Source organism: Pseudophryne corroboree, chromosome 2 (assembly GCF_028390025.1).
Source record: "Pseudophryne corroboree isolate aPseCor3 chromosome 2, aPseCor3.hap2, whole genome shotgun sequence".
In the NCBI taxonomy this organism is placed as follows: domain Eukaryota; kingdom Metazoa; phylum Chordata; class Amphibia; order Anura; family Myobatrachidae; genus Pseudophryne; species Pseudophryne corroboree.
The window spans coordinates 69,440,226-69,466,844 of record NC_086445.1 but is presented as its reverse complement, the minus strand read 5'-3'; the positions used below and the strand labels follow the sequence as shown (position 1 = coordinate 69,466,844).

The window sequence follows — 26,619 nt, the reverse complement described above, 5'->3', positions numbered from 1 at the left end:
CCAGCAACAGATCAGAACGTTTTTAGGAATGTGTGGGTATTGCCGTAATTGGATCCCAGGGTTTTCCATTTTGGCGTTACCTTTGCAGGAAATGGTCTCCTCAAACAAACCTGATAGGATTTCGCATACAGACGAGTCCGAAACAGCATTTGAGAGACTCAAACAGTGCCTAACGCAGGCACCAGCACTAGGTATGCCAGACTATGGGAAACCCTTTGAACTATACGGAACAGAAAGTGCTGGTTGCGCGGCAGGTGTACTAACCCAAAAACACGGTGATGCCAGCAGGCCAGTTGCATACTACAGCGCTCAGCTAGACACGGTAGCGCGATCCCTCCCCACATGCTTGCGAAGCGTTGCTGCGATAGCATTGCTAGTGACAAAAAGCGAAGATGTCGTGCTAGGCCACAACCTCACAATCCATACGCCACATGCAGTATCAGCCTTATTGAATTCTGCCCAAACCAGACACGTCTCATCAGCGAGGTTTACAAGATGGGAATTGGCACTAATGGCCCCCGTAAACATCACCATAAGGAGATGCAGTGCATTAAATCCTGCAACGTATCTCCCAGGTGTGCCTGGTCAGGCACAAAGGGTGGAAGGTGAGAGTGATGGGGAAGGAGGATTTAATACAAAGGAAGATACACATGATTGTATGGAATATTTGACCCAAAATTTTACCGCAAGGCCTGACATCAGTGACAACCCACTGGAAGATGCAGAACTCACGTTCTACACGGACGGTAGTTGTCATAGACAGTCAGACTCGGGAGACTTGTGTACTGGATACGCAGTCGTAGATGACCAAGACACCATAGAAGCGGAACCGCTAGGCCCACCTCACTCAGCCCAGGTTGCTGAACTGGTCGCCCTAACCAGAGCATGTGAATTGGCTAAAGGTAAGTCAGCCAATATCTACACCGATTCTAGATACGCATTCGGGGTAGTCCATGATTTCGGAGCCCTATGGCGCCTCAGAAATTTCATGACGGCAGCTGGTACACCGGTAGCGCATGCAGCTCACATAAAAAGGCTTCTAACAGCGATACAAGAACCCGACAGAGTGGCTGTTATCAAATGTAAAGCACACACATATAGCCAAGACCCGGTATCACTTGGTAACAGCTGAGCAGACGAAGCTGCTAAGTTAGCAGCTGCTACCCCCGTACAGACAGACACCAAACAATTGATGGTATTTAATACCATTAACACACAGAAGTTGTGTGAAATGCAAAATTTGTGTTCCACACAGGAAAAGGCAGTCTGGAAGGCAAAGGGATGTGGCCAGGAGTCCTCAGGACTCTGGACGGATGGACATGGTAAACCAGTGGCCCCCAGAGCATACCTTCCATGTCTGGCTGAAGCAGCTCACGGGCTGACTCATCTAGGCAAGGAAGGGATGTGCAAATTGGTAAGAGCCTATTGGTGCGCCCCAGGATTCTCCTCTCATGCGAGTAAAAGAGCAATGTCATGCCTTACCTGTTTGAGAAAGAATATTGGAAAGGCAATACCTACAGAACCATCCCATATCCCACCTGCCGGCGGCCCTTTCCAGGTAATACAAATTGACTTTATACAATTACCCCCTTGTCGGAATTTGAAATATGTACTTGTTTGTATAGATGTTTTCTCAAATTGGGTCGAAGCATTTCCTGCGGCTACAAATACCGCTATGTTTACTGCTAAGAAAATTGTGCAGGAATTTGTATGTAGATATGGTATCCCTAGAATAATCGAAAGTGATAGGGGTACCCATTTTACAGGTGATATCTTTTAAGGAATGTGTAAGTTGATGGGAATTGATAGCAAGCTGCACACTCCGTACCGTCCACAGGCGAGTGCGAAGGTCGAAAGAGTGAACAGCACTATTAAAAATAAATTGAGTAAAGTGATGGCAGAGACAGGATTGACATGGCCAGAAGCTTTACCCATTGTATTGTACAGTATCAGAACCACTCCCAGGTCCCCTCTTAATCTGTCTCCCTTTGAAATCTTGTTTGGTCGACAACCGCATGTTATGATTAACCCTCAGGATGATTTGAAATGTAACAATGAAGTAACTGTAAAGTACTTGATTAACATGAGTAAACAGTTAAGGAATCAAAATGATAATCTGAAGTTGGTGATTCCTGATTTACCTGATAGTAATTGTCATGATATTGAACCTGGGGATTATGTAATGATACAGAATTTTCTACGCTCAGGTTGCCTTATTGACAGATGGGAAGGACCATACCAGGTCTTATTGACTAGCACTACAGCATTAAAGGTTGCTGAGAGAGAGACTTGGGTCCATTCATCCCACTGCAAGAAGGTTGCTGATCCAGAGAAGTCCCGTGATAAGGAACAGACGGTAGAGGTTGTATCACTGGAGTGTCTGTTCCAGGAGGACTGAGGCGGCACCTGAGCCTTGAAGACCGAGAGCTGTTGTCGACTCCCCACTCCCTTTTATTATTTTCCTCCACTTCCCATCCCCTCTCCCTCAAATTTCTTTTTCCTCCTTCTCATTCTTCTCCGTTTCCTTCTATAAGATGGACTTGCCCCAAGAGACTGTGATCCGGATTTTCCTGTTGACCATGATGTTGACCAGAGCAGTCTGTTCCGGCGAGAGTACCATGGAGGTCGAGAGAGGTTCTGGAATGGGTTCTGATGATAAAGATGGAGGCGTAGTTTTCCAGGATCAACCTAACCAACAAGCAAAGGCGAGTATCAGAAAACGATCCGATAGCATTGACCATAGAAGAAATTGTGACGGATTGTTAGCTGAGGAAAACTGTATCTGTAGGCTCTGTAACAATGTCATCGAAGATGGGTGCATTAAGAAATGCCAATCCAGTTTTAATATCCATATGGACCGGCATCCATTGAGTGACTATCACTCCTTAGTGGGTAATGTGTTAAACAAAACAGATTGTTGGGTATGCTCTCAAGTACCTCAAGGTCATAGCAAATCAGGGCTAGTACCATTTCCTTTAACGATAGGGGAGGTACTTGAGTTAAATGGTGGGAGACCGGTGGACAGGAGGTTTAATATCTCCAGCCCTCCTAGTTTGAAGCTCCACCAATACCATGTGGATAGGTCCCTATTATGTTTCAACATCTCCAATCCCAGAAAGCCGGGAAATTGGGAAGTGTCATGGAGTAACCACACCATGACCTTTTCGCATAGAGCAGATAGAATGCCTACAGATACAGAGCTTGTACGCCACATAGCCAGTAGAGGAAAATCTTTCCGGTATAGGTACACCTTAGGAAATAGGATTACGAGAGTTGGAGAAGTATCACCAGGATACTGTGCACATATCATACAACCTGATACGTGTATTAAGCAGATGGAAGAATTAGGGTTAGGAGAGTTCACCTGGAAGGTGTGTAATATGGTTATGTCCTTCTCCGTCCCATATGTTCTCCCCGATGATGCATATTTCATATGCGGGAGAAAGGCGTACAAGTGGCTTGCCCCAAACTCTGAAGGATTGTGTTATATTGGAAAAGTATTGCCTGAAGTAATGACTGTAACACATGATAAAATGAAAGACATACACCGTGGTGCCCAAGCTCCTTATACTCACACCCACTACGAGCACGTTGTTAAAAGGCACCTGATAGAGAAGACAGAGCATCCGGCCTCTGATCTGATAAGTGAATCCACCGGGATTCAATTCTTAATCGCGTTAGATTTCACCCGCACCGCTAGAGGAGTGCTAAATTATAAATACATATCGGCGCTCGCAAATTTGTTAGATAATATCACTGAAATGTATGATGACACGTTTATAAAGTGAGGCTTGGCTTATTAAGTGAGTTTGTAACAGCAGCAGGTGAGTATTCTCTATCTATCCATATAGGGATTGTAATATTGTGGGAAAAAGGAGTGAGAATTTGGCTGTGTTTGTCTCTGTGCTTTCACTTGTGCTGTCTTAGAGTGTGAAGAGAAACTAGGAGGAGGAGTGGCTGAATCTAGGTGTGAAGTGATTAGGAGGAGGGGCTGAATAGAACAGCTACCTGAGGAGAAACTATATAAACAGTGACCAGACTCTGTGAGCTGTGCTCTTGTGAGAGGCGTGCATTATAAAGTGAGGCTTGGCTTATTAAGTGAGTTTGTAACAGCAGCAGGTGAGTTAGAATACAGCAACAGGTGAGTTTTAAAATACACCAAGTAACACACAAATTTGAAATACCATTCACATCTGATACAATGTTTGGCCTTGTGCAGTGCAATGGATGTAAAGCATTTGTTTGGAAAGAGGCAGCGTGGAGACTCAGCTGCTGTCCAATCTGTGAGCAATTTTCTCTGCTGAAGGAGGAGATAGCAAAACTGCATGCTGAGATTTGTAAGATGTCTGTGTCTTTGAAGCCTCCACTGCCTCAGAGAGCCACCAGAAGACATTCTGCCTGGACTACTGTGGGCTCTCAAGGGCAGAGGTTTCCAGAGGGACACAGACACCTCCCGCAAGCGGTGACACTGCAAAACTCGTATGCTACTCTTGCAGGGCTGGAAGATACAACTAATAGAGGCACTACAGAACAGGAGGATATGGGGACATCTACCAACCATAGGAACAGGAAATGGAACAGGAAAATTGAATCTCCAAAAAGGACTGCACTTCTTTTGGGAGATTCCATTATTAGAGGAATACATCTGGGAAATGCAAATGAAGTAGAGAAACAAGTAAGGTGCTTACCTGGAGCCACAGCTCCAAGGGATAAAGAGCGCATGCTAAGAATTGTGAAGGCAGCAAGAAAAGATGGGGAGGTGGATGTCATTGTCCACCTAGGGACAAATGACCTGGCAAATGCAGAACTCATTGCTGTAAAAGATGAATTTAGGAAGTTAGGGACTGCTCTGAAGCAGGTGGCAACCACTGTATCTTTTTCAGAAGTATTGCCAGTACACAGAGGGGAAGACAGAACTCATTGCATCAGAAACTTCAATGTTTGGCTAAGGACATGGTGCAATGAGGAGAGATTTGGATTTATAGGCCATAGTCACACCATCTGGCAAGATAGGAGCTTATACAAAAGTGACGGCCTGCACCCATCTTCAACGGGAACGAAAATACTAACTGAACAGTTTGGATGCTTCATCAAGAGCTATTTAAACTAACAAAGGGGGGCAGTGAACCAAATAGGAATAAAGAAATCTGCTCCCCCAACACAGAGGTATTGTTTCTGCAGGCAAAGGGAATAGGAAGCATATCCACAGCAACAGAAGATAATTCAGAACAAAACCAAATAAAAATAGGCAGAGAGAAGAACATAGCTAGGAACAGAAAAAGCACAAACAAAACTCTAAAAGCTATGTGTGCAAATGCTAGGAGCTTAGGAAATAAAATCCCAGAACTAACTGCAATAATGACAAGGGATGATCTAGACATTGTGGCAATTACAGAGTCATGGTACAATGAAAATCATGACTGGGACATAGCTATACCGGGATATACTTTGTTTAGGAAGGACAGAATTGGAAAAATCGGGGGAGGGGTAGCAATGTATGTAAAAAATGCCATAAATACTACATTAATACAAAGTATTGAAGAAAAAACTGAGGCCCTTTGGGTGACCATAGAAACAGGGGAAAAGTTGATTATTCGTATTGGCGTGATATACAGGCCACCAGGTCAGGAAGAGGAACTTGACAAGAACCTATTGCAGGACATAACTAAAATGGCATTAAAAGGAGAGGTAATAATCATGGGAGACTTTAATCTTCCTGATGTAAACTGGGAGGTGTCTGTTGCTAGTTCCACTAGAAGTAGGAACATTTTAAATTCCCTTCAGGGAGCATCCCTCCACCAATTGGTGAGGGAGCCCACTCGGAAAGACGCAATATTAGACTTAATACTTACAAATGGAGACAGATTATCAGACGTAAAAGTGGGTGAAAACCTCGGATCCAGTGATCATCAAGCAGTATGGTTCAGCATTAAGACAGAGACTGACTCGTCCCATACAAAAACAAAGGTGTTGGATTTTAGGAAGGCTGATTTTGTAGGGATGGGAAAATGTGTAAGCGATTCTTTGGCAGAGTGGAGGAACTTGGAAACAGTGCAGGAGAGGTGGAAAACATTCAAATGTGCAATATTGAAGGCAACAGACCTTTGTATCAAAACTGTTAGGAAAAACACAAGGAAAAGGAAGCCAGTGTGGTTTGCAAAAGAAGTAGCAAATATTGTGAGAGCAAAAAAGATGGCTTTTAGGAAATATAAGCAGACACAAAATAATGAAGACAAAAAGATATATCTTGTTAGACAGAAGGAGACAAAGAAGGTAATCAGATGTGCAAAGGCACAAGCTGAGGAGAAAATGGCCCAGTCAGTGGGTAAAGGAGGCAAAACTTTTTTTAGGTATATAAGCGAAAAAAGAAAAACAAAAGGCGGAATTATAAAACTAAAGACGGACACTGGGAATCTTGTTGAGGGAGACAATTTAATAGCAGATCATCTTAATGATTATTTTTGCTCAGTATTTACTACTGAAAGAGAGGGGAAGGGGCCACAGTTAAGTTGCAGGGATATTCAGGAAAATGAAACAAGTACATTTACAGAGGAGAAGGTCCTAACAGAACTCTCAAAGCTGAAAGTGGACAAATCTATGGGGCCAGATGGGATACATCCAAGGATACTAAAAGAACTTAAAGAGGTGCTGGTAGCACCATTGACAGAATTATTCAACCAGTCATTAGCTACAGGAGAAATTCCAGGGGACTGGAAAAGAGCAAACGTAGTCCCACTGCACAAAAGTGGAAGCAAGGAAGAGGCAAACAACTACAGACCAGTGAGTCTTACATCAGTAGTAGGGAAATTGATGGAAACACTCTTAAAAGAAAGAGTTGTAGATCATCTCAAATCCGGCAATTTACTGGATCCCAAACAGCATGGATTCACTGGGGGAAGATCATGTCAAACAAATCTTATTGACTTTTTTGATTGTGTGACTAAAGTGATGGATAAAGGTGGAGCCATGGATATAGCTTATCTTGACTTTAGTAAGGCTTTTGACACAGTTCCACATCGCAGACTGCTAAATAAACTTGAAAGTTTGGGATTGGATATTAGGATTATTGAATGGATAAGATCTTGGTTGAAGGATAGAAAACAGAGAGTTGTGGTAAATGGAGTGCATTCACAGGAGGGAAATGTTACCAGTGGAGTACCCCAGGGATCTGTACTTGGACCAGTGCTTTTCAATATCTTTATTGGTGACATTGCAAATGGGATTAAAGGGAAAGTATGCCTTTTTGCAGATGACACAAAGGTATGCAACAGGGTAGACACACCAGGTGGGGTAAAACAAATGATTGAGGATCTAGGTAGACTAGAGGAATGGTCAAGAGTCTGGCAATTACAGTTTAATGCCAAAAAATGCAAAATCATGCACTTGGGTCTCAAAAATCCTAAAGCTAAATACAGTATTAATGGCACTATACTGGAAACTACTGAGGAGGAAAGGGATCTAGGAGTCACTATTTCAGATGACTTAAAGGCAGGTAAGCAATGTAACAAGGCAATGAGGAAGGCTAGTCAGATGCTTGGCTGCATTGGGAGAGGAATCAGCAGCAGAAAGAAAGAAGTAATAATGCCACTGTATAGGTCATTGGTACGGCCTCATCTAGAATACTGTATTCAGTTCTGGAGGCCATATCTTCAAAAGGATATTAATACATTAGAAACTGTACAAAGGAGGGCAACTAAAATGGTGCATGGCCTACATCACAAAACATACCCAGAAAGACTAAGAAATCTCAATATGTATAGTTTGGAGCAGAGAAGAGAAAGGGGCGACATGATAGAAACTTTCAAATATATGAAGGGTTTTAACAAAGTCCAGGAGGGAAACATTCTCCAAATGAAGAGAAGCAATAGGACACGAGGACATGCACTGAGACTGGAGGGGGGGAGGTTCAGGGGAAATTTGCGGAAAAATTATTTCACAGAAAGGGTAGTGGACAAGTGGAATAGCCTCCCATCAGAGGTGGTAGAGGCTAAGACAGTAGAGCAATTTAAACATGCATGGGATAGACATAAGGATATCCTTACAAAGAAATAAGGATCAAATAAGGTTAGTGATAAAAAAAAATAATATATAAAAAAAAAAAAAGGGGCAGACTAGATGGGCCAAGTGGTTCTTATCTGCCGACAAATTCTATGTTTCTATGTTTCTAGATATACTGGAAGGGAACTTCAAGCTTATAAAACAGAACTGGTGCAGCATAGAATGGTTCTTAATTACCTCACAGCAGTGACAGGCGGATATTGTGTTACATTGGCAACACAGTACGGCGTGAAGTGTTGCACGTATATCACGAATAGCACCGAGGATCCGGTCGAGGTCATAGACCAAAAGATGGACGATATTCTCCAATTGAAGTGGGAATTTCGCCGAAGACACAATCTCACTCTTGCTGCTGTAGGTAATGAGCTGACTGGTTGGGTGTCATGGTTGAACCCGCGAAATTGGTTCTCTGGTTTAGGAGACTGGGCTCAAGGAGTCATAATGGATGTTGGGAAGTTTCTCCTATGTATCTTAGGTGTTATCATAACGATCGGTTTGATATTTAGATGCGGTCAGGCTTTAATGAGGTGCAATCGTCGTACTAAGGTAATGAGTTTGAGGAGTGAGGAAACTGTAATTAACCTGGATTTGATTTATGACCCAATGATAGAAACAATGATGTGATGAAAATGCGATTTCTACGGTCCGTTTCTTTCACCTGTTTTTCTGCTTTTCTCCAAGATAAAAAGACCCCCTTGGACGAGGAAGTTGACGAGACGCTATACAGACAACGGATAGACCAAAGAAGAAGTTTTGACCACTTGAGATACGGACATTTGATGAACTTTGCCATGGATCCCCAGTTTCCCTAGAATTCTTAAACTTACGCTAGCCCAACATTTTTTTGTAAATCTGATGGCATTGACAAAGCTTTTTGCTCACACCTAATGGGCAACACAGCGCAAAGAAGACGACTTTCAACTGATACCGAACAAAACTTCAACCGACAGATGTACATTAACCTGACATAGAATACCACCGCATTTACCGTAATTATGTCTTTTCTTCATTTCTACAACCCTCAGGTAATGACACACATAGTATAGGGAATACAGGCACAGATATCAGCAATCACATATTCCCCCATTCATGTATCATCAACTAAAATGTGCTCCCCATTTTGTTCAAAATCCGAAAAGAGCTCGGTAAAGTTTGACAGCCCATCCACAGACCCGTACCACGGGATAAGAAGGAATTCAAATGTATACTTCGCAATACCTCGAAGCTTGATTTACAACACGTACGGTACGATGATACATGACCCCCCCAAACATGGACTCATACACACATGCTTCTGCTATCTCACTAGGTCATACCCTCTTCCCACCTACTCCTCTCTCCTCCCTTACCCAACCATGGAAATGAATTAACCCCTGATATATATTTTTCTCCTTTTGAAATGTTTTAGAAGGTGGCAGTTATTATTGACTGCCAAAGGGTGGACTGTCAAAGTCAGAAAAATATCTCTATGCACACTACCATATTTGCACCTCACACAGGTCCGTGCTGCGCATGCGTACGCTCTCCCGTACGTGCGCATACTCACAGTCACGGGCACCCGCAGGCGCATGGTATGCGTATTTACGGTAGAGTTTATGCGATCGTAGCGTGCGACTCAATCATTACATATTTTCACTAATAATGTATTTTGTAGATCATGGTCCCTTTGATAGATTCTGAAAGTTTGGTTAATATAGAATGTTTATGAACAGAGGAATCCCTCTTTGTTTGATACTAAGGGTCAGACAGGAGTAATACAGTGGTGTTTAGTATCCATCGGAAGAATATTTAATTAGAAATATTCCGGTGTTGGTTTGAAGCAGATCAATCGCTCGTGCGAATAGTTATGGACATAAGAAGTTTATGAACATTTACTTTATTTGCACTTTATTACCCATGCGGCGGGAAACCCAGTTTCCCTCCCACCTGAGCAGTTGGAAATAGTCACAGCCCACCTGTATGAATCAACCTATGACCTTTTGTTATAATGCGAAGCCGAATTCCTGTGTCCAATGAACAATGAGATTGTAGGGACCATTGAATTGTATTGTGTGTGGGGCATAAATAGGCAGGCCGACCGTATCCAGCTCACTCTCTTCAACGGTTCTCATTGCTGATAATCGGGAGCTGGATATCGAGGCGCATGCGATCGTTTCCCTTTGTGCGTAAGTTTTCTCCGTAATCATATTGTCTTACTGTGAGCCATCTCTCTCTCTCTCTCTCTCTACTCTTTCTCTCGTATTTTCCTTTAATTATATTGTATTGTATTTCCTGTCTAGTTTATCTGGTTAGTTGGTTTATGTTATATTGTAGTGTATCATTTGTACTGTGATTCCTTTTGCAAGTATAATAGTTATAATACATATAATAGGTTTTGGACCCTAAGCCCAGGTATCTGTGTATTCTTTATAAGGGTTAAGTATTCTCTGAGCGTCGGTGACGCTCAAGCAGCTTTGTAGTTAATCAGGTTACACCAGGTTGCACTTACACTCTGTCTCTACACTAAGGTATACTGTGTATCTCATCGTTAAAGGTATAGATATAAAGGTTTAACGTTGTAAGCGTCTGCACCGCTGGTGATCTCCTCGTGGTCCCGAGCGTACGCTACGCTATAGCGAATAATTACGTTAGTCGGCAGCCAATAGCGTGCCTGCCTGTGATCACTGGGCCGTAAGCGAACGTGACGCTTGAGCGTCTCGACTACGGTTGAGCGATCGCTACACAACTTGCGTACCCTTACGGTACTTCTTACGTAGATAGCGTACAGTGTTCTTAGACCTCTTAAGGTGTTTTATATACGATAAATATTTAGCTTTATCACTATAAACTGAGAGCCATAGCTTTTATACGGTGCCTAATTCATATCTGTATTAACTGATGCATTATAAACTATTGTATAGATTGCATAGGCAAACACAGGGGGGTTTCCGGTTGCTCGGAAACCCCCCTCCCCTTGACAGTTGGCTCACACTATGACAACAATAGCAATGGTATATAATATGCTAACCAGAGCTGCCGCCACATCATGCAGTGTAAGGGACAGAGTAGAGCTGCTGCACATGTCCAGTGGTAGCAGTTTCTTCTACCAAGTTTGCTGTGTGTGTGGATCTGAGTCCTAAATCAGTGCTGTGGACCAGAGAGTAGCAACCAGAAATAGGAGACAGGAGCCTTCCCATGAGGTGGAAGAATATGTGCATAGAAAGTAAGTACTGGTTTTATTATGTTTGTGTATTCATTTATTTATTTATTATGGTATGTTTAACCTTTTAATGTTCATTTTGATATAGCCTATACTATAGACCAGCCGTGGACAACACGTGGCTCTTGAGCCGCATGCGGCTCTTTCCTTATTCAAATGTGGCTCCCAACACTCAAAGTCACCTGACCTGGCTGGAGTGACACGTGGGGAAGCTGGCTGGAGTGACACAGGAGGGCACTAACAGGAGTGACACATTCACACATGGGCTGACTGGAGTGACACAGGAGGGTGCTGACTGGAGTGACACTTGGAGGAGCTGAAGTGTATTATGTGAATATGGCTGTTTCAATATATGTTATGTGGATCTGGATTTTGTAATTATTTTATGTGGAAGTGTCTTTTTCAATGTATTTTATGTATTTTATGTTGGATCTGGCTTTAAAATGTATTTTATGTGGATATGGCATTTTCATTTTATTTTATACCAGGGGTGTGGCCTAGCAGGCACAAGGCCACACCCCATTTTTTGCACATGCGCCTTTGTCGGCTCTTTGACGTACCTAACAAGATTTTTTTGGCTCTTTGTCTCTGACTGGTTGGCCACCCGTGCTATAGACTATCTATATTGTTAAATATCAATACTGTATTCCATACAGCATCCAGTGTAAAAAAAAGACCAATGTTGTTTACATTAATGTACAGGGTCATTACTAGGTTCTTCTATCGCTCCCCCAGACTCCCGCACTTGTTCCAACGTTCCACAGAGTGGGAGATTGTGGACTGGCATTATGAAACTCCCCTCTAGAAATCCTGCGTTTGCCACTGGATTGCAAGGTTGCAAGTCCTGTTATCTCTTTGTCTGTGTGGTATTACACAGTCTTGTTATATATATTACTGCTTTGTTCCCAATTGAAAAGTGCAATGGAATATGCTGGCACCATATGAGGGAAGGAAAAGCACATGAGGGAAGAGGGTCCTGCTCGTGAGAGATTACATTCTAAAGGGGAGGGGCAGACAGAGAGGGGTAACACATAGGGGTCAGAGTTCAACCAGATCATGCCAATACCAGTGAACAAGGTTGTAACAAGGAAAGAAGAAAATGTACTCTCTTTGTCGGGGCACTTACCCCACTCGTGGTCAATTTAAACTTAACCTTTTTTGGTATGTATTAAAATAGCATACAGTACGTATCCAAATACTATAGTACAGTGGTTCTCAAACTTTTTTGAATCACGGCGCCCTAGAGTATCAGAAAAATTTTCACGCCAGCCCTAGGCCATAAGTTTCTTATTGAGAAATGTAAAAACAAATATTATATGAAGTAAATTGTTTTTATATATCATCCTTAAGGTCACTTGTGTGGTGAGGGACAGGATTTGCTTCTGTTTGTCCACATATTATATGATTGGCAGCCACCAGCACTGGTTTTACCTATTACTTTGACCATAAATAATTTGAATTGGTCCTGGACCACCAACCCAGGGCACCCCTGCAAGTGTCCTGAGGCACCCCAGGGTGCTACGGCACACAGTTTGAGAACCACTGCTATAGTAGAAAGTCGAAAATATAAAAGTGTTAAAAAGTTTTAAAGTAGACAGTGTTGTCAGTCCTCCTACTGCAGGTGCGCATGAACTGTATATGGGGAATATTCAGTTAAAGTCGGATCCATTTGGACATGCATTTGTCGGAATGGACCTGACAAGGGCTATTCAATGAACGGCCAAATCCGATAGGATCTGGCCATTCCTGACCATCTCAGTCCGACTTTAAAAAAAAGTTGGTTTGAGATGAGGGAGAGCCAAGTGCTTTCCAACAAGTCGGAATTCCCGACTTGTCGGATAATTTTGGAGTGTATTGAAAACGGACGTCTTTCCGACAGATGGCAGCTTTCAACTGCAATTGAATGTACCCCTATGTACTCATTCTAGAGTGCAATATCCCCAGATTGACACATACGTACAAGTAAAGGCAATATCATACACAATGAATAGCATACCGTTTGGGTTACAATACTCCCAGACTGAATACACTGAATGATATTCACCTGATAGTTTAATGAATAGTATGGAAAACAAATCCCACTGATTTTTACAGACGACAGCACAATTTCAAAACAATCGTGAAACCTGTACAGATCCACATGTGTAGTCAATATCTGTGGTTATTGTCCACCAGACAGAAGGAAGAACAATAAAATGGATACAATATACAGGATATACATTTCTTATAGTGTGTCAAACATAGAAACATAGAATTTGACAGCAGATAAGAACCACTTGGCCCATCTAGTCTGCCCCTTTTTTGACCATATTTTTATCTCAAACTTTATTTGATCTTTAGTTCTGTGTAAGGATATCCTTATGTCTATCCGAGGCATTCCCAACCACGGTCCTCAAGGCACACCAACAGTGCAGTGATATCCAGGCTTCAGCAAAGATGGTTAAATCAAAATAACTGAGTTACTAATTAAGTCACCTGTGTTCAAGCCTGGATATCACTAAAACCAGGACTGTTAGTGTGCCTTGAGGACGGAGGTTGGGAAACACTGGTCTATCCCATGAATGTTTAAATTGCTCTACTGTCTTAGCCTCTACCACCTCTGATGGGAGGCTATTCCACTTGTCCACTACCCTTTCTGTGAAGTAATTTTTCCTCAAATTTCCCCTGAACCCCCCACCCCTCCAGTCTCAGTGCATGTCCTCGTGTCCTATTGCTTCTCTTCATTTGGATGAGTGCCAGTTGGCTGCGACTGAACCCGGAATCTTGGCGTTGTCCTGGATGGTGGCTTGACACTTAAACATCAGATATCAGCTACAATCAAATCCTCATTCTTTCACCTGAGGAACATAGCCAGAATCAAGCACTTAATTCACTCAGATGATCTGCCAAAAGTCATCCATGCATTTGTATCATCTCGATTAGACTACTGTAATGCCCTCTACCTTGGTCTCCCAGCAAAATAATTGCACCGCTTACAGCTGGTGCAAAACGCAGCTGCCAGGCTGTTAACCGACCAGCCCCGTTATAGCCACATAACACCCATACTCTACTCCCTTCACTGGCTGCGTCTAAGATGGCAAATCATCTTCAAGATCGGCTTACTGACTTTCAAAGCATTACATGACCAAGGCCCAAGGTACCTGAAGCAGCTTCTGATAGAGATGAGCGGGTTCGGTTTCTCTGAATCCGAACCCGCCAGAACTTCATGTTTTTTTTCACGGGTCCGAGCGACTCGGATCTTCCCGCCTTGCTCGGTTAACCCGAGCGCGCCCGAACGTCATCATGACGCTGTCGGATTCTCGCGAGGCTCGGATTCTATCGCGAGACTCGGATTCTATATAAGGAGCCGCGCGTCGCCGCCATTTTCACACGTGCATTGAGATTGATAGGGAGAGGACGTGGCTGGCGTCCTCTCCATTTAGATTATAAGAGACTGAGAGAGATTTACTGGAGCTGACTAGGAGGAGTACTGTTACTGTAGAAGTGTAGAGACTGAGTGGAGAGAGTTTACTAGTGAGGACAGTGCAGTTTACTTTATAATCCGTTCTCTGCCTGAAAAAAGCGATACACAGCACACAGTGACTCAGTCACATACCATATCTGTGTGCACTGCTCAGGCTCAGGCCAGTGTGCTGCATCATCTATTATCTATATATAATATTATATATATCTGTCTGACTGCTCAGCTCACACAGCTTATAATTGTGGGGGAGACTGGGGAGCACTACTGCAGTGCCAGTTATAGGTTATAGCAGGAGCCAGGAGTACATAATATATTATATAGTGAGTGACCACCAGACACACAGTGCAGTTTATTTAATATATCCGTTCTCTGCCTGAAAAAAGCGATACACACAGTGACTCAGTCAGTCACATACCATATCTGTGTGCACTGCTCAGGCTCAGGCCAGTGTGCTGCATCATCTATTATCTATATATAATATTATATATATCTGTCTGACTGCTCAGCTCACACAGCTTATAATTGTGGGGGAGACTGGGGAGCACTACTGCAGTGCCAGTTATAGGTTATAGCAGGAGCCAGGAGTACATAATATATTATATAGTGAGTGACCACCAGACACACAGTGCAGTTTATTTAATATATCCGTTCTCTGCCTGAAAAAAGCGATACACACAGTCACTCAGTCAGTCACATACCATATCTGTGTGCACTGCTCAGGCCAGTGTGCTGCATCATCTATATATATTATATATATATCTGTCTGACTGCTCAGCTCACACAGCTTATAATTGTGGGGGAGACTGGGGAGCACTACTGCAGTGCCAGTTATAGGTTATAGTAGGAGCCAGGAGTACATATTATATTAAAATTAAACAGTGCACACTTTTGCTGCAGGAGTGCCACTGCCAGTGTGACTGACCAGTGACCTGACCACACTGACCACCAGTATAGTTAGTAGTATACTTATATTGTGATTGCCTGAAAAAGTTAAACACTCGTCGTGTGACTTCACTTGTGTGGTTTTTTTTTTTTTATTCTATAAAAATAAAACTCATTCTGCTGACAGACAGTGTCCAGCAGGTCCGTCATTATATAATATATAATATATACCTGTCCGGCTGCAGTAGTGATATATATATATTTTTTATATCATTTATCATCCAGTCGCAGCAGACACAGTACGGTAGTTCACGGCTGTGGCTACCTCTGTGTCTCTGCACTCGGCAGGCAGTCCGTCCATAATTGTAATACCACCTAACCGTGGATTTTTTTCATTCTTCTTTATACATACATAGTTACATAGACATCTTCTCTTTATCAACCAGTCTATATTAGCTGCAGACACAGTACAGTACGGTAGTTCACGGCTGTGGCTACCTCTGTGTCTGCACTCGGCAGGCAGTCCGTCCATAATTGTATACCACCTAACCGTGGTTTTTTTTCATTCTTCTTTATACATACATAGTTACATAGACATCTTCTCTTTATCAACCAGTCTATATTAGCTGCAGACACAGTACAGTACGGTAGTTCACGGCTGTGGCTACCTCTGTGTCTGCACTCGGCAGGCAGTCCGTCCATAATTGTATACCACCTAACCGTGGATTTTTTTCAGTCTTCTTTATACATACATAGTTACATAGACATCTTCTCTTTATCAACCAGTCTATATTAGCTGCAGACACAGTACAGTACGGTAGTTCACGGCTGTGGCTACCTCTGTGTCTGCAGTCGGCAGGCAGTCCATAATTGTATACTAGTATCCATCTCCATTGTTTACCTGAGGTGCCTTTTAGTTGTGCCTATTAAAATATGGAGAACAAAAATGTTGAGGTTCCAAAATTAGGGAAAGATCAAGATCCACTTCCACCTCGTGCTGAAGCTGCTGCCACTAGTCATGGCCGAGACGATGAAATGCCAGCAACGTCGTCTGCCAAGGCCGATGCCCAATGTCATAGTACAGAGCATGTCAAATCCAAAACACCAAATATCAGAAAAAAAAGGACTCCAAAACCTAAAATAAAATTGTCGGAGGAGAAGCGTAAACTTGCCAATATGCCATTTACCACACGGAGTGGCAAGGAACGGCTGAGGCCCTGGCCTATGTTCATGGCTAGTGGTTCAGCTTCACATGAGGATGGAAGCACTCAGCCTCTCGCTAGAAAAATGAAAAGACTCAAGCTGGCAAAAGCAGCACAGCAAAGAACTGTGCATTCTTCGAAATCCCAAATCCACAAGGAGAGTCCAATTGTGTCGGTTGCGATGCCTGACCTTCCCAACACTGGACGTGAAGAGCATGCGCCTTCCACCATTTGCACGCCCCCTGCAAGTGCTGGAAGGAGCACCCGCAGTCCAGTTCCTGATAGTCAGATTGAAGATGTCAGTGTTGAAGTACACCAGGATGAGGAGGATATGGGTGTTGCTGGCGCTGGGGAGGAAATTGACCAGGAGGATTCTGATGGTGAGGTGGTTTGTTTAAGTCAGGCACCCGGGGAGACACCTGTTGTCCGTGGGAGGAATATGGCCGTTGACATGCCAGGTGAAAATACCAAAAAAATCAGCTCTTCGGTGTGGAGGTATTTCACCAGAAATGCGGACAACAGGTGTCAAGCCGTGTGTTCCCTTTGTCAAGCTGTAATAAGTAGGGGTAAGGACGTTAACCACCTCGGAACATCCTCCCTTATACGTCACCTGCAGCGCATTCATAATAAGTCAGTGACAAGTTCAAAAACTTTGGGTGACAGCGGAAGCAGTCCACTGACCAGTAAATCCCTTCCTCTTGTAACCAAGCTCTCGCAAACCACCCCACCAACTCCCTCAGTGTCAATTTCCTCCTTCCCCAGGAATGCCAATAGTCCTGCAGGCCATGTCACTGGCAATTCTGACGAGTCCTCTCCTGCCTGGGATTCCTCCGATGCATCCTTGCGTGTAACGCCTACTGCTGCTGGCGCTGCTGTTGTTGCCGCTGGGAGTCGATGGTCATCCCAGAGGGGAAGTCGTAAGCCCACTTGTACTACTTCCAGTAAGCAATTGACTGTTCAACAGTCCTTTGCGAGGAAGATGAAATATCACAGCAGTCATCCTACTGCAAAGCGGATAACTGAGGCCTTGGCATCCTGGGTGGTGAGAAACGTGGTTCCGGTATCCATCATTACTGCAGAGCCAACTAGAGACTTGTTGGAGGTACTGTGTCCCCGGTACCAAATACCATCTAGGTTCCATTTCTCTAGGCAGGCGATACCGAAAATGTACACAGACCTCAGAAAAAGAGTCACCAGTGTCCTAAAAAATGCAGCTGTACCCAATGTCCACTTAACCACGGACATGTGGACAAGTGGAGCAGGGCAGGGTCAGGACTATATGACTGACAGCCCACTGGGTAGATGTATGGACTCCCGCCGCAAGAACAGCAGCGGCGGCACCAGTAGCAGCATCTCGCAAACGCCAACTCTTTCCTAGGCAGGCTACGCTTTGTATCACCGGTTTCCAGAATACGCACACAGCTGAAAACCTCTTACGGCAACTGAGGAAGATCATCGCGGAATGGCTTACCCCAATTGGACTCTCCTGTGGATTTGTGGCATCGGACAACGCCAGCAATATTGTGTGTGCATTAAATATGGGCAAATTCCAGCACGTCCCATGTTTTGCACATACCTTGAATTTGGTGGTGCAGAATTTTTTTAAAAACGACAGGGGCGTGCAAGAGATGCTGTCGGTGGCCAGAAAAATTGCGGGACACTTTCGGCGTACAGGCACCACGTACAGAAGACTGGAGCACCACCAAAAACTACTGAACCTGCCCTGCCATCATCTGAAGCAAGAAGTGGTAACGAGGTGGAATTCAACCCTCTATATGCTTCAGAGGTTGGAGGAGCAGCAAAAGGCCATTCAAGCCTATACAATTGAGCACGATATAGGAGGTGGAATGCACCTGTCTCAAGTGCAGTGGAGAATGATTTCAACGTTGTGCAAGGTTCTGATGCCCTTTGAACTTGCCACACGTGAAGTCAGTTCAGACACTGCCAGCCTGAGTCAGGTCATTCCCCTCATCAGGCTTTTGCAGAAGAAGCTGGAGGCATTGAAGAAGGAGCTAAAAGGGAGCGATTCCGCTAGGCATGTGGGACTTGTGGATGCAGCCCTTAATTCGCTTAACAAGGATTCACGGGTGGTCAATCTGTTGAAATCAGAGCACTACATTTTGGCCACCGTGCTCGATCCTAGATTTAAAGCCTACCTTGGATCTCTCTTTCCGGCAGACACAAGTCTGCTGGGGTTGAAAGACCTGCTGGTGACAAAATTGTCAAGTCAAGCGGAACGCGACCTGTCAACATCTCCTCCTTCACATTCTCCCGCAACTGGGGGTGCGAGGAAAAGGCTCAGAATTCCGAGCCCACCCGCTGGCGGTGATGCAGGGCAGTCTGGAGCGACTGCTGATGCTGACATCTGGTCCGGACTGAAGGACCTGACAACGATTACGGACATGTCGTCTACTGTCACTGCATATGATTCTCTCAACATTGATAGAATGGTGGAGGATTATATGAGTGACCGCATCCAAGTAGGCACGTCACACAGTCCGTACTTATACTGGCAGGAAAAAGAGGCAATTTGGAGGCCCTTGCACAAACTGGCTTTATTCTACCTAAGTTGCCCTCCCACAAGTGTGTACTCCGAAAGAGTGTTTAGTGCCGCCGCTCACCTTGTCAGCAATCGGCGTACGAGGTTACATCCAGAAAATGTGGAGAAGATGATGTTCATTAAAATGAATTATAATCAATTCCTCCGCGGAGACATTGACCAGCAGCAATTGCCTCCACAAAGTACACAGGGAGCTGAGATGGTGGATTCCAGTGGGGACGAATTGATAATCTGTGAGGAGGGGGATGTACACGGTGATATATCGGAGGGTGAAGATGAGGTGGACATCTTGCCTCTGTAGAGCCAGTTTGTGCAAGGAGAGATTAATTGCTTCTTTTTTGGGGGGGGTCCAAACCAACCCGTCATATCAGTCACAGTCGTGTGGCAGACCCTGTCACTGAAATGATGGGTTGGTTAAAGTGTGCATGTCCTGTTTTGTTTATACAACATAAGGGTGGGTGGGAGGGCCCAAGGACAATTCCATCTTGCACCTCTTTTTTCTTTTCTTTTTCTTTGCATCATGTGCTGATTGGGGAGGGTTTTTTGGAAGGGACATCCTGCGTGACACTGCAGTGACACTCCTAGATGGGCCCGGTGTTTGTGTCGGCCACTAGGGTCGCTAATCTTACTCACACAGTCAGCTACCTCATTGCGCCTCTTTTTTTCTTTGCGTCATGTGCTGTTTGGGGAGGGTTTTTTGGAAGGGACATCCTGCGTGACACTGCAGTGCCACTCCTAGATGGGCCCGGTGTTTGTGTCGGCCACTAGGGTCGCTAATCTTACTCACACAGCTACCTCATTGCGCCTCTTTTTTTCTTTGCGTCATGTGCTGTTTGGGGAGGGTTTTTTGGAAGGGCCATCCTGCGTGACACTGCAGTGCCACTCCTAGATGGGCCCGGTGTTTGTGTCGGCCACTAGGGTCGCTAATCTTACTCACACAGCTACCTCATTGCGCCTCTTTTTTTCTTTGCGTCATGTGCTGTTTGGGGAGGGTTTTTTGGAAGGGACATCCTGCGTGACACTGCAGTGCCACTCCTAGATGGGCCCGGTGTTTGTGTCGGCCACTAGGGTCGCTTATCTTACTCACACAGCGACCTCGGTGCAAATTTTAGGACTAAAAATAATATTGTGAGGTGTGAGGTATTCAGAATAGACTGAAAATGAGTGTAAATTATGGTTTTTGAGGTTAATAATACTTTGGGATCAAAATGACCCCCAAATTCTATGATTTAAGCTGTTTTTTAGTGTTTTTTTAAAAAAACACCCGAATCCAAAACACACCCGAATCCGACAAAAAAAATTCGGTGAGGTTTTGCCAAAACGCGTTCGAACCCAAAACACGGCCGCGGAACCGAACCCAAAACCAAAACACAAAACCCGAAAAATTTCAGGCGCTCATCTCTAGCTTCTGACCCCATACTGCCCCACTCAATTACTGCGATCTGTAGATGAAGAACTACTAGCAGTACCTAGAATTTATCGTAAATTCATCTGGGGGTTGAGCTATTAGTCATGTGGCTCCGACTCTATGGAACTCACTTCCCCGCACAGTGCGAGAGGCCCCAACTATAGAATCCTTCACAAGTAGACTCAAAACTTTCCTGTTTACTCAAGAATTTCCGTAATGTTCCTTTAGTATCTACATGCTTCTGTATTTTATGAAAAGCTTTTCTGTACTTCATTATTTTCTGTACTATATTATGCTATGTATCTGTTAAGCGCCTTGAGCCCTATTGGAGAAAGAGCGCTATATAAATAAAATTATTAATTATTATTTTTTGAAAGATGTTTCCCTTGTGGATTTTCAAGAGAAGTGTTAGTCGTAGATGTCATATTATAGTGTTTCAGTGAACCAAGGTCTGTCACCTACCGTCAAGTGGAATGTGTCATGACACAATTGTGATGGCAGTTACAAATATGCGTCTTACTCAGAAACAGCTTCTACACTCTGAGGGCGGGATGTACTAAGGTGTGGCCCATGTACAGTAGATAAGCTGAATATCAAGTTTCCTGAGGAAATAGGGTTTATATGAGTTTTACCTCTGCCCCTGCCCACCCCACCTGGTGAAGCTTTTGAGGCAGAGAGCTGAAGCCTATCTCAAGATGTTACTAGGAATCCAAACTCACCTGAATTTAGGGGTTCCAAGTCGATAGGTCCGATTCGGAGCGTCCCTTGTGTCAGAGTTTCACACATTACAGTACGACTTAAAACTGCAAACATACCTCCCAACTATCTGTCCCTAGAAAAAAGGGACTCTTCTGCACACCGAAGGTGCTGCTCCCAAATAGGCAGCGTGGCTTCTGGGAAAGGAGGCGTGGCTTCACAGGATGTGTCGCAATCGCGAGCCATGCCCCCGCTTTCATCACTATGGGGGCATGGCCAGCGATCTGTGAGCTGCTGGCCATGCCCCCTGTCACTCTCACCCAGTGAATTGATGCGGTGCACAGCATCTATTCACATCTGCTCTGCTAAGCAGAGGAGCAGGTGAGAGAGGGTCTCCAAACTGAACCCCCCCCCCTCCCACCGTGGGATACTGCAACCCACGGGTGAGACAGCGGGACAGTCCCAGAAAAACAGGACTGTCCCATGAAAATCGGCCCAGATTACGTGATCAGGGCCGTAACTAGGGGGGGGCTAGGGGGGCACGTGACCTGGGTGCAGGATTTTTGGGGGCGCCGAGGGAGCAGGAGATTTGAAGGCAGGCCGGCAGCAGTGGTACACAAATGTCTTGGAGCTGTGCGGCTGTGAGAGGTGGATCCGCGGTCAGGCTGAGTAGAGCACCATCAGTCTGTCTGCCGCCCACCACTCACGTCCTGCTGCTCACCCCTGGCTGCCCGCCGCTCAATGCCCGCATCCTAATGCTCCCCACCCGCTGCTCACACCCGGCGGCCCGCGTCCTGCTGCTCACCGGCCACCCGCCGCTCACCGCCCGCGTCCTGGTGCTCCCCACCCGCCGCTCACACCCGGCAGCCCGCGTCCTGCTGCTCACCGCTAGCGTCCTGATGCTCCCCACCCGGCGGGGGTCACAGGAGGCAGGGTGATGACACGAGGGCGGGTTGTGAGTACAACTTCTCCACGGTTTGCTTCAGTCATAATGTTGTGCAAAGTGTTCTCCAGAACGGCCTACTAGGTTGCCAAATATTAGTGTCCTGTAAAAGATGTGCAGAGACTTCACAATATTTGGGTACGTACATGTTAAGAGGTCTCCACTCAGATTGTACGGTAAGTTACAGTCACAGTAGTAATCTCCAATTGGTAATAAGAGCCTTTGAAAACATTTTGAATAATTTTCCTGCTGTTGTAATGAAGTAACACCAGTAGAGAATAATGAACAGGGTATGGTGGAGGAGGGGAAAAGTAGCTCAGACAGGGAACTTTTAAAACTGGTTGGATACATATAAGCTGAAATCTCCAGCTCACAAGTGAATAGAAAGATGTTTATATTGAACCTGTCACCATGTCCAGTGCCAGATTAAGGACCACATGGGCCTGGAGCTGAAATTTATGAAGGGCCTATTGTGTACCGCCGCAGGGGTTGTGACCAGCAACAGCGGGTTTGTGACTCATGCAGGGCCCGCCACACATTGGCCCTCATTCCGAGTTGTTCGCTCGCTAGCAGTTTTTAGCAGCCGTGCAAATGCTAAGCCGCCGCCCTCTGGGAGTGTATATTAGCTTAGCAGAAGTGCGAACGAAAGGATCGCAGAGCGGCAACAAAAAAAGATTGTGCAGTTTCTGAGCAGCTCCAGACCTACTCAGCGCTTGCGATCACTTCAGACTATTTAGTTCCTGTTTTGACGTCACGAACACGCCCTGCGTATGCCCAGCCATGCCTGCGTTACCCCAGGCACACCTACGTTTGTATCTGACACGCCTGCGTTTTTCCACACACTCCCCGAAAACAGTCAGTTACCACCCAGTTACCACCCAGAAACACCCACTTCCTGTCAATCACTCTGCGGTCAGCAGTGCGACTGAAAAGCGTCGCTAGACCTTGTGTGAAACTACATCGGCTGTTGTGAAAGTACGTCGCACATGCGCATTGCGGCACTTACACATGAGCAGAAGTGCCGCTTTTTTGACTAAACGCTGCGCTGCGACCGAAAACAGCTAGCAAACAACTCGGAATGACCATTATTGTTCTTTGCCTGAGTCAAAGCCATCCTGGGTCCTAGTGGTTCATTTACTAAAGGTTCTAAAAATGAAAATTGGTGATGTTGCCCATAGTAACCATTCAAATTCTGTCTATCGTTTCTCTAATGCATCCCAGATAAATGATAGTCAGAATCTGATTGGTTGCTATGGGCAACATCACCACTTTTCATTGTTAGAACCTTTAGTAAATGCCCCTAGTGTCTGCGTGCTGTAGCAGGTAAGCAGAGGCGCGGAATCACATTTGCTGATTACAGAGTATGGCACGTTTTAATTTTAAAGGCAACATTTTGGTTGCGACGCATCACTGCAGCTGTGTTGTGTATAATGATTTGTGCACTAAAGTGTGGTATTGTATTTATGGGATGCAGTCAGCATGTCAACAATTCCAATGTCAGAAGTTATGATGTCAACATTTTTGAAATGTCAGCATGGACTATGTCAGCTTCTGCAGAATATTGACATGTTCACAATGTCGGCATCAATGTTTCAGTCCCCTTCCGGACCATTTTCAAGACTGCCGATAATTAGTGCAGCCGATCTCAAGCCGACAAGTAAATGCCGGTACTTTCTGCTTTGTGAGCGGCTTGTGTGATTGTTGGTGGTCTTGAAATTGTTCCAGAACGGCATCAAAGCATTGACACTTTAGGTGAATATATAATTCATAGCCTTCGGTATCCGGTCTGTACGTCAGCCACACTTAGGTTGACAGTAATTAGGTCGACGTGTATTCGGTCGACATGGTCACTAGGTCGACATGGATAAAGGTCGACATGAGGGGTTTTTTTTAAATAATTTTTTTAACTTTTTCATATGTTACGATCCACGTGGACTACGACTGGGAATAGTAACCCGTGCGGTAGCGGAGCGAGGCACCTTGTCAGCCATGCGAGGGGACACGGTGCACTAACTGGGGTTCCCGGTCACTTTACGAAGAAAACGATAGCAATTTTTTAATTAAAACTCATGTCGACCTTTTTCCATGTCGACCTAATGACCGCGTCTACCTATTTCGGGTGTCGACCTAGTCGCTGTCTACTAATAGTGGTCAACCTAAGTGTGGTCGACCCTATGATCCACACCCTAGCCCATGGGTCTTCAACCTGCGGCCCTCCAGCTGCTGTGGAACTATACATCCCAGCATACCCTGCCTCAGTTTTAGCATGCCTTAATAGCAAAACTGTGGCAGGGCATGCTGGGATGTGTAGTTTCACAGCACCCGGAGGGCCGCAGGTTGAAGACCCATGCGCCTAGCCTTTACTACAGCATGTGATGCAGGTTATACATTTTTCTGGTGGTATTACACTTCCATTCTTTCTTCTCTCTCTCTCACTCTATATCTATCTATATATACACGCTGTCAGGCCTGGTGCAAGCCGCTCAGCAGGGTCTGCAAAAGCAGGGAGGCGCCGGATGGGAGAGGCGCTCTCCTTGCTCTGTTTCTGTCGGCTGCCGCTGCGCCTATCACACTATGACAAACAGCGGCACCAGCACCTTGAAGCGTGGCATCCAACACCCGGCAAAATCAACCGCCCCCCTCCCCCCCCCTCTTCGGCTGAGTGTGAGGGCAGTGACGATGAGGGGGAGTTAGAGGGAGGCTGAGGGCAGGGGCTCTGAATGGGGACTTACAGGGAGGGTGAAGGCAGGAACGCTGAGAGAGAGTTACAAGGAGGGTGAGGGCAGGGACGCTGAGGATGAGTTGGAGGGAGGGTGAGTGCAGGGACGCTGAGGGGGAGTTGGAGGGAGGGTGAGGGCAGGGACGCTGAGGGGGAGTTGGAGGGAGGGTGAGGGCAGGGACGCTGAGGGGGAGTTAGAGGGAGGCTGAGGGCAGGGGCTCTGAAGGGGGACTTACAGGGAAGGTGAGGGCAGGGACGCTGAGGGAGAGTTATAGGAAGGGTGAGGGCAGGGACGCTGAGGGGGAGTTGGAGGGAGGGTGAGGGCAGGGACGCTAAGAGGGAGGGACGCTTAGAGGGAGGGTAAATTGAAATGAAAAATTAAACAAGAACAACTATGGGTCTCACATATGCCTTGCAACAAAAGACTGTACACATTAATAACAAAACCCCATATTTGTATAAACATAGTCAACATGGCACCCCACAACTGCTTACACAGTACCTAGTAAACGGCTGAGACATACCCCCAGAAGATTTACAGGATTTTCCTCCAGTTTCCCATCCCATAGCAGGAGGTGCAGAGCCGACGGCAGGTAGTAAATGTCCATCTAACGAGAGTGATCAAACAGGGGGACGGGGCCAAATGCCAAAATCTTCCCAGTGAGGAGCATTGGCCAATCCGCACCTAGGATGTTAACTGGTCCGTGCCTATTCTCCGTCACCTTTGCTCCAGGGCAGTGGGGATTGGGAGCCACATCCGGGAATACAGGCAGCTCCCAGGGCTGTAGTGTGCTGCTGCCGCTGTGCTGTCCGTGCGGTACGGTGCCCTCCCCCCCAGTCCCCACACACACACACACACACAGCCTGTTCCCCCAGTCCCTATACACACACAGTCCCCCCCAGTCCCTACACACACACACACACACACACAGCCTGTTCCCCCAGTCCCTATACACACACAGTCCCCCCCCAGTCCCTACACACACACATACACTGCCTGTTCCTCCCCCCCCCAGTCCCTACACACACACACACACAGCCTGTTCCCCCAGTCCCTACACACACACACAGCCTGTTCCCCCAGTCCCTACACACACACACACACACACACACACACACAGTCTGTTCCCCCCAGTCCCTACACACACTCTGTTCACCCCCCCCCCAGTCCCTACACATACACAGCCTGTCCCCCTCCCCAGTCCCTACACACACACATACACAGCTTGCCCCCCCTTCCCCCCCCACACACACACAGCCTGTTCCCCCCAGCACACACACCCCCCTCCCCTCCCCATACACACAAAGCCAGCCTACCCCCTCCAGGCACCATACGTATGCACACACACTGCTCGCCCCCCACCCACCCAGTTACTGAGCGAGCGGGACACAGAAGAAGAAAGCAGGGGTGCATAAAGACAGACCAGGCACAGTCGGGGGCGTGGCCTAATCACGGGTCCGTGACCACGCCCCTTTGAGAGAGAAACTC

At 45.7% G+C, this 26,619-nt stretch overlaps 1 long non-coding RNA gene across 1 annotated transcript in view; it reads right to left on the bottom strand.

Annotated features, from left to right (window-relative positions):
- The window catches only part of LOC135050505 (uncharacterized), a 453,929-nt gene extending 427,988 nt beyond the window's left edge, over positions 1–25,941 (bottom strand). Inside the window, exon 1 of the long non-coding RNA XR_010241636.1 lies at positions 25,655–25,941. This is a non-coding gene — a long non-coding RNA (uncharacterized LOC135050505). The remainder of the gene's footprint in view (positions 1–25,654) is intronic.
- Positions 25,942–26,619: the final 678 nt, after the last annotated feature.